General features: G+C 38.4%; 1 protein-coding gene across 16 annotated transcripts in view; it reads left to right on the top strand.

Moving 5' to 3' along the window:
* Positions 1–8,332, top strand: part of CASK (calcium/calmodulin dependent serine protein kinase) — a 402,784-nt gene that overhangs the window by 210,019 nt on the left and 184,433 nt on the right. The gene's annotated exons all lie outside the window — the stretch shown is intronic.

The following is an 8,332-nucleotide window of genomic DNA, read 5'->3' as shown; positions in this document are numbered from 1 at the left end:
TATGCCATGAATCCATGATGTTTCCTTTGTGCTTTTTATCTTCTATAAATCCTCTCCCTTTACCTTCTCTTTCCGGAATATTAATATAACTTTTCAGTAAAACCAGAAGAAAAGTCTGTTGCTCTTGCTTCCCAATAGCTAGTTTGATCCTGAGAGCTGGATAAGTTCGTTGACATCTTCAATACCAGAGCTTAAAAGGATGTAGAAAGATGATTAGTCTAGCATGGTGGGGTAGCTTTCCCTCCTACCATGCTGGATTGTACTCATTACTCAAGGTTTCGTTATTTTCAGGATCATAAATGTCAAACTACTGGGCCATGAGATTCGCATTCACTTACTTAGCTGCATCCTCTCCCTACTTGCCACATCTTTTTGGAACCCTGTAATCAGTCCCCACAAGAGCTGACCCTGTGTGTTCCTGTGTTTTTCAAGTTTCACTAGCCACAAAGGGGAACTGAATATGAACATGCATGCAAACCTCACCAGTTCCCTTTGCAGCCAGCTGAAAGTTGTTTTTCATGTAGAGGAAACAGCGTTTTTCTTGAGTACAAACTGAATTTCCACACAAATATGAAGTATTTCATCTTCTGACAGTTCAGAGGACCCAAGAGAAGAGGGCACCAAATTGTGAGAAAGGCCATTGAAAGAGAAACTAGGAAAACAAAGAGACAAACTGAATTGGGGAAGAGAGAGGTGCTGCTGAGTACAGGAAAGGAAAAAAGCAGACCACGGGGAGGGGCGCCGGGGTGCTAGAAAGTCTCAATAAGTAATGGCACACAGGACAAGGCAGGAAATGTAGGAAGGAACTGTCTGCAAAGGGCCTATAATAGCTATGCCAGCAGTATTAATGGAAGGCATTAAGAACTTTTGGTTTAGAAATTTGCTGTTGGACAAAATTTCAAAATATGCCACATTTGCGTGATTACTGGGCCTGCCTGAGTTCATGCTATGGAGCCAGGTTTAGATGAAAGTGCCTTGTCCTCACTTCAGAATGCAATATGGTGACCTGTTTGGTGTCTCTGATTACACGGAGAAAAACCAAGAATCAGATATGTATTAACATCTCTTCTAATTTTTTTTTTTAGATCTTTGTCACCCAGGCTTGAGTGCAGTAACATGATCGTAGTTCACTGTAGCCTCAAACTCCTGGGCTCAAGTGATCCTCCCACCTCAGTCTCCTGAGTAGCTGGAACTACAGGCACATGCCACCATGCCCAGTTAATTTTTTAATATTTTGTAGAGACTGCTTCGCTTTGTTGCCCAGGCTGGTCTGGAACTCCTGAGCTCAAGCAATCCTCCCGCCTCAGCCTCCCAGAATGCTGGGATTACAGGCATGAGCCACTGTGCCTGGCCCAACATTTCTTCTAATGGCATCCTGCCAGGTGCCCTCACACTCTCCTCCTTACTTGCTCAAGTTTCAGAGTATGGTTCTGATTAGCATAAAATACAATGGATCTGTTATCTCTCCTGTCCTGGACATTGCTATTATTAGTGAAAGCTGAGGCTGAATAAAATTACTCTTGCTGAGTTACTTCCCCCACCTCCCCTGATCCAGATCAGCTTCCACTATGTATCTTCCTAGTTCTGATATTTACCCTCAGCTTCTAGCCATTCCATTTTATGTATTTTCTCTGCCTTTCCCTTGGCATTTGGGTATTTAGATACCATATATTGCATGTTTCTACTTGCCAGGTACATTTATTTACTCATTGAGTCCTCATAACAACCCTATGAGTTAGGTACTACTATTATTCCTGTTTTCTCAGTAGAGGAAATAGAGCTTACCCAATGTTACATTGTAAGTGATGGCAGCAGAAATAACTCAGGCAGTCTGACTGCATCATTCACCCTTTTAACCAGTCTTTTATGTTGCCTCTCAGTTTGTTATTTAATAATGCTTAATATTATTGGGATAAGAAAACCTATTGGATTCAGCCTTACCATAATTCTTGCCATGGCCTTAACGATGGGACCATAATAATCCTTATACATTGGCCAAGATCAATCCCCTGGACTGTGTTGGATGGGCAATACCAACATTTTTCTAGCACTTTTTTTTCTTCTAATTTTCCCTCATCCCCTAGTGAATAGCCAATTCTTCCTGTAGATATGCTAATGCATTTAATCAGGTCATCTCCTGGTCTAAGAGACTTTCTATCTCTAAAGTTGTTTTACATATTTGTACTCAGGTATTTGGATTTTGTAGTTGAACTCTTAGAAAACATTTCTATTTTCATGTTCTCAGGGAACACCTGATTTCGACTCCTCTATACTATTTATAACTGAAATACCAAGCTATCTAATTATAAGATAATTTCATCTGCAAGTTCTTTAGCTTGGTCCTTGAGGAATGCATGAGGGCCAGTGTTTACTTAGATTTATTGATTAGAAAATTTTTTAACTTTGCTTCTAGTGTCTGACAAAAGAAACCATAAGCAAAGTAAAAGACAAGTGCATAGTGTTAGAAGTTATTTGCAAACTATATAAATAACAAAGGATTTAGAACCCAGAATATATAAAGAACTACTTCAACAATTTTTTAAAAAGAAAAAGAAAAAAGAAGATAAATAACTCATTAGGGGAAAAGGGAGGGGGAGGGGTATAGATATGAATAGGCCATTCACCCAAGAAGAAACCTGAATGAGCAAAAAGTATATGAAATGATGCTTCATTTCACTAGTAATCAGGGAAGTGCAAATTAAAACCACAGTGAGATACCATTTCACACCTACCAGATTGGCAAAAATTAGTAAATCTGATAAAACCAAGTGTTGGTAAGGATGTGGGTAAACAGGAACTCATTTCTGCCTTGTAATGGGATGGGCATATAAATTGGTAAAATCACTTTGGAAAGCAATTTGTCAAAACTGAGATAAGCTGAAAATGTACATACCCTTACAACCAAGCATTTCTGCTTTTAGGTGTCAGCCATAAACTTCACACATGGGCATTGGGTATACAAAAGACTTCACTTGAGCATGGTTTCAATTAGTGGAAAAAGTGGAAACCACCAAATTGCCCATTGTTAGGGGAAATGGAGAAATGAACCATTGTTTATTCATGCAGTAAAACACTACATCAGTGAAAATGAATGAACAAGACCTACATGAGTCTACATAGATAAACATAATTTGAGTGAAAAGAGTTACAAAGAATGTAATAGTAAGATACCATTTGTGTAAATTTTTAAAAGAAAAAGTGCATATTATGCATATGTATGTTGTAAAAACACAAAAATATACATCAGAGTGATATACACCAACTTCAGGAAAGAGGTTTCCTCAGGGAAGGATGTGAAGTGAGCTTTAGTATATCTAACATTTTGGATGATGTATATGGGTACGAAAAAACTTTTAAGTAAAACCAAAACGTTAACATCTTTTCAATTGGGGTGATGGGTACTTAGCTGCCTGTTATGTTGTGTTTTTCCATTTTTGTATGTTTGAAACGTTTTATAACTAAAAACTATTTATATGTGAAATTACCAAAAAAGAGTGTAAGTGTAACAGTTAACTGTTGCTCCCAAAAAACTTGCATGACTTATTAAAGCAAAAAGACATTCCATGTATCATCAACACCTGTATCCAAACCATAGTTAGAAGGCCTTTCCATCTTCTGATGGTTCTTTATGTATTTCATGGGCCAGAAGCAAAACTAATAAGGGTAGGATGCTCTAATTTGATTCCATTTTTTTTCTTCTATTCAACCTGTATGAGTTTGTTCTGGATTATCGTACATGTTTCAGAGAGAGCTTCCAGAGTATACAAATGTGTGATGGTTAGAAGACTAGTCTTAAAGATTGTTTTTTGTTTTTGTTTTTATTTTTGTTTTGAGACAGAGTCTCACTCTTTCATCAGGCTGGAGTGCAGTGGTGCAATCTCGGCTCACTGCAACCTCCACCTGCCAGGTTCAAGCAATTCTCCTGCCTCAGCCTCCCGAATAGCTGGGACTACAGGTGCGTGCCACCACACCCAGCTAATTTTTGTATTTTTAGTAGAGATGGGGTTTCACCATGTTGGCCAGGATGGTGTCGATCTCTTGACCTCGTGATCTGCCCGCCTTGGCCTCCCAAAGTGCTGGGATTACAGGCGTGAGCCACCACGCCTGGCAAAGATTTTGTTTCTTTGACATCACAAAATTATGATGAGTGGTAAGCAGAAATTTTTGCCCCCAATACATATTAATGGCAATTTATGTTTTTATTTTATTTTATTTTAATTAATTTTATTTATTTATGTTTTTGAGACAGAGTTTTGCTCTTGTTGCCCAGGCTGGAGTACAATGGCACAATCTCGGCTCACCACAACCTCCGCCTCCCGGGTTCAAGCGATTCTCCTGCCTCAGCCTCCTGAGTAGCTGGGATTACAGGCATGTGCCACCACACCTGGCTAATTTTGTATTTTTAGTAGAGACGGGGTTTCTCCATGTTGGTCAGGCTGGCCTTGAACTCCTGACCTCAGGTGATCCACCCGCCTTGGCCTCCCAAAGTGCTGGGATTACAGGTGTGAGCCACCGTGCCCAGCAAAGATTTTGTTTTTTTGACATCACACAATTTTGATGAATGGTAAGCAGAAATTTTTGCCCCCAATACATATTAATGGCAATTTATCTTTTTTAAAATAAAAGACATCTCAGCAATCACCATTGTGCTTGGACAGAACTAAACAAAAGTGAAAAGCATTAGCAGAGACAATGTCAGCAGAATGGAAGTCTACCAACTTGCATCCCTACATATGTAAAATACAGTTGCTGCTTACATCACAATGCCATGAAGATTAACTGATGATAATGCATGGGAAGCACCTAGAACAGTGAAGGGCACATAAATAAACAAATGTTACTTTGCTTCCCATTCCCTTGCATGTGAACTTGAAGTGGGGAAATAAAAGGAAAAATAGAAGTTTCGAACAAACTTACTACTTCCTTTCCAGTTCTGTGCTCACTGTTACCATCCCCAACCAGCTCTCCAAGTCTTCATCTGAAAACATGGACTAACTGAGGCACTATGGCGGCTACTCAGCTGGGCTATGTAGCTATGACAGAGGACACTACATCATCCAATATGGGAATGCCCCATAGTTTATCTCTCGTCTGAGTTGACATAATTCAGATTATATTCTGAGTTTCAAATCTTTTTTTCCGATTAAAAATACCCCTACAAGCTTTTTTTTATTTTATTTTATTATTATGCTTTAGGTTTTAGGGTACATGTGCACAATGTACAGGTTTGTTACATATGTATCCATGTGCCATGTTGGTTTGCTGCACCCATTAACTCGTCATTTAGCATTAGGTATATCTCCTAATGCTGTCCCTCCCACCTCCCTCCACCCCACAACAGTCCCCGGCGTGTGGTGTTCCCCTTCCTGTGTCCATGAGTTCTCATTGTTCAGTTCCCACCTATGAGTGAGAACATGCGGTGTTTGGTTTTTTGTCCTTGGGATAGTTTACTGAGAATGATGGTTTCCAGTTTCATCCATGTCCCTACAAAGGACACAAACTCATCATTTTTTATGGCTGCATAGTATTCCATGGTGTATATGTGCCACATTTTCTTAATCCAGTCTATTGTTTTTGGACATTTGGGTTGGTTCCAAGTCTTTGCTATTGTGAATAGTGCCGCAATAAACATACGTGTGCATGTGTCTTTATAGCAGTGTGATTTATAGTCCTTTGGGTATATACCCAGTAATGGGATGGCTGGGTCAAATGGTATTTCTAGTTCTAGATCCCTGAGGAATCGCCACACTGACTTCCACAATGGTTGAACTAGTTTACAGTCCCACCAACAGTGTAAAAGTGTTCCTATTTCTCCACATCCGAAAGAACTTTGAAACAAAATAATAGAAATAACTATAGGAAAAAATTCATAGATTTGACTTAAAAATTTAGATTCTTTGTCCCAAACCATAAAAACTGAAGCAAAAGTACAAAGCAGGAAAAATATTCACAACAGATATGACATTTACTGGAGAGCCTTTTATTTCAGCCACCAACAAACAAACTTCACTTGTAAAGAAGCTTGGGTTCTTCAAGAAGCAGATTGATTTATATCAAAATGTATTTATTGCAAATAATATAGCAATAATTAATTGAGTATACTTTAAAATTTTCTTAAGAATGCCATTGTGCAGAGCTTTAATCATCTACTATAATGAGACAGCTTCTAGAACTATGAGTGTATTTATATTCATTTTAATGTTCCTTAAAAGTGATAATAATTGATAATATAATTTCACCAAACTGTATACAATGAGATATGTAAGATGTTTACCAGTAACGTAAAATAAATTTTTAAGTTTGAGAATATGAAGGAAAATAGAAGTTTTCATAACTTAAAACCATACAAACAGAAATGCTAAATTTCATTTAGATGGTATGTGTTAACATTGTCAGGGCAAAGTAATTAATATAATTTTGTCACCTTTTTCTGACCCCCTAATTTTTCTGCAAATTTCAGTATTTATCCTCAAATATTAGTTATTTTTAAAATATACTTTTGCTTTGACTTATTCTTTATTCAATTAATTGTGGGCACTTATTGAAATATAGTTAACCGGCTGGGCGCGGTGGCTCATGCCTGTAATCCCAGCACTTTGGGAGGCCGAGGTGGGTGGATCACCTGAGGTCAGGAGTTCGAGACCAGCCTGGCCAACATGGTGAAACCCCGTCTCTACTAAAAATACAAAACTTAGCCGGGCATGTTGGTGGGTGCCTGTAATCCTAGCTACCTGGGAAGCTGAAGCAGGAGAATCACTTGAACCCGGGAGGCAGAGGTTGCAGTGAGCTAAGATCACGCCACTGTACTCCAACCTGGGCAACAGAGCGAGACTCCATCTCAAAAAATATATCTATATATAGTTAACTGAGCACTGTATACAAGCCAAATCTCATTAAAATAAACTCAGTTCTGATCAAAATCTTCATGCTCATTCACATTGATTTCTCAGCCAATGGCCTACCTTAAGTTTTAAGAAGTATTCTGACTATAAAAAAATTTTATACAACATGATAGAAACTTTCAGATGAGTCCTTGGAGTTTGTCCTAAGAGGCTTTTACATATTCAGTCAATAACATTCAGGTTCTGTGTATGACCAAAGAACTGGACAAATGCTGGCCAAACTTTCAAGAATGTTTGCCTAATGACACCCCCTAGATTGCAACTGTATGGTGTTCTATACAGCTATATTCAAATGGACTAGGAAAAAAGCTAATTACTCCCAACTTTTTTTCTTGTAAGCACCCCTTCCTTCCCTTTCTGCCTATCTTATGCATCCGTTCATTCTTCTTAATTATTCAACAAATGTATATTGATCTCCTATAGCCAAGAAATGTACTAAGCTCCAGGGAGGCAATGACGAACAAGACTAAGACACCTTTCTTTTAGAGCTTGCTGTCCTGTTATTTTTGAATGTACATGAAAATTGCAGAGTTTGCTCCTTTTAATTCTAATTTGCGGGTTTTTATTGTTGTAAAGTATTTCAAATACCGAGGAATTTACCAAAAATAATATAATCACGTGCCTACTACCTAGATTTAAGACATTAACATTTTGCCATATTTGCTTCAAATTTCTCCAGATATAACCATTAAGTTGGTATGTATCTTGTATATATTACCATACATGTTTTGTATCTTTATTGTATATGTATTGATCCATAAGAATGTGGTATTGTTTTCTACCAGGCGCGGTGGCTCACGCCTATAATCCCAACACTTTGGGAGGCTGAGGCAGGTGAATCACCCTGAGGTCAGGAGTTCGAGACCAGCCTGGTCAACATGATGAAACCCCGTCTCTACTAAAAATCCAAAAAGTAGCCGGGCGTGGTGGCATGTGCCTGTAATCCCAGCTACTCGGGAGGCTGAGACAAGAGAATCGCTTGAACCTGGGAGGTAGAGGTTGCAGTGAGCCAAGATCGCACCACTGCACTCCAGCCTGGGCAATAAGAGTGAAACTCTGTCTCAAAAAAAAAAAGAATGTGGTATTGTTTTATGTTTTTATATTTTACATAAATGATTTCATGCAGTACATACCCTTTTGCAATTTTGTGGGGTTTTTTTACTCAACATTGTATTTGAGATATACCCGTGTTGATGCATGTGAGTATAGTTCATTTCATTGCAGCGCTACATGATATTCCATTTCGTGAGTAAACCAGTTCACTTCTCCATGCCTTTGCTGATATGTACTTATTTCCAATTGTTTCGTATTATGAATGGTAGTTCACTGAGCATCATTACATGTTTCTTGTGTACATATTTGAGTGATTCTGAAAGATGTATACCTTGTAGATGACTTGCTGGATCACAGAATATGCATGTTCAGTGTTA

Source organism: Symphalangus syndactylus, chromosome X (assembly GCF_028878055.3).
Source record: "Symphalangus syndactylus isolate Jambi chromosome X, NHGRI_mSymSyn1-v2.1_pri, whole genome shotgun sequence".
NCBI lineage: Eukaryota > Metazoa > Chordata > Mammalia > Primates > Hylobatidae > Symphalangus > Symphalangus syndactylus.
Note: the sequence above shows the minus strand (reverse complement) of the source record. Positions and strands in the feature narration are given on the sequence as shown.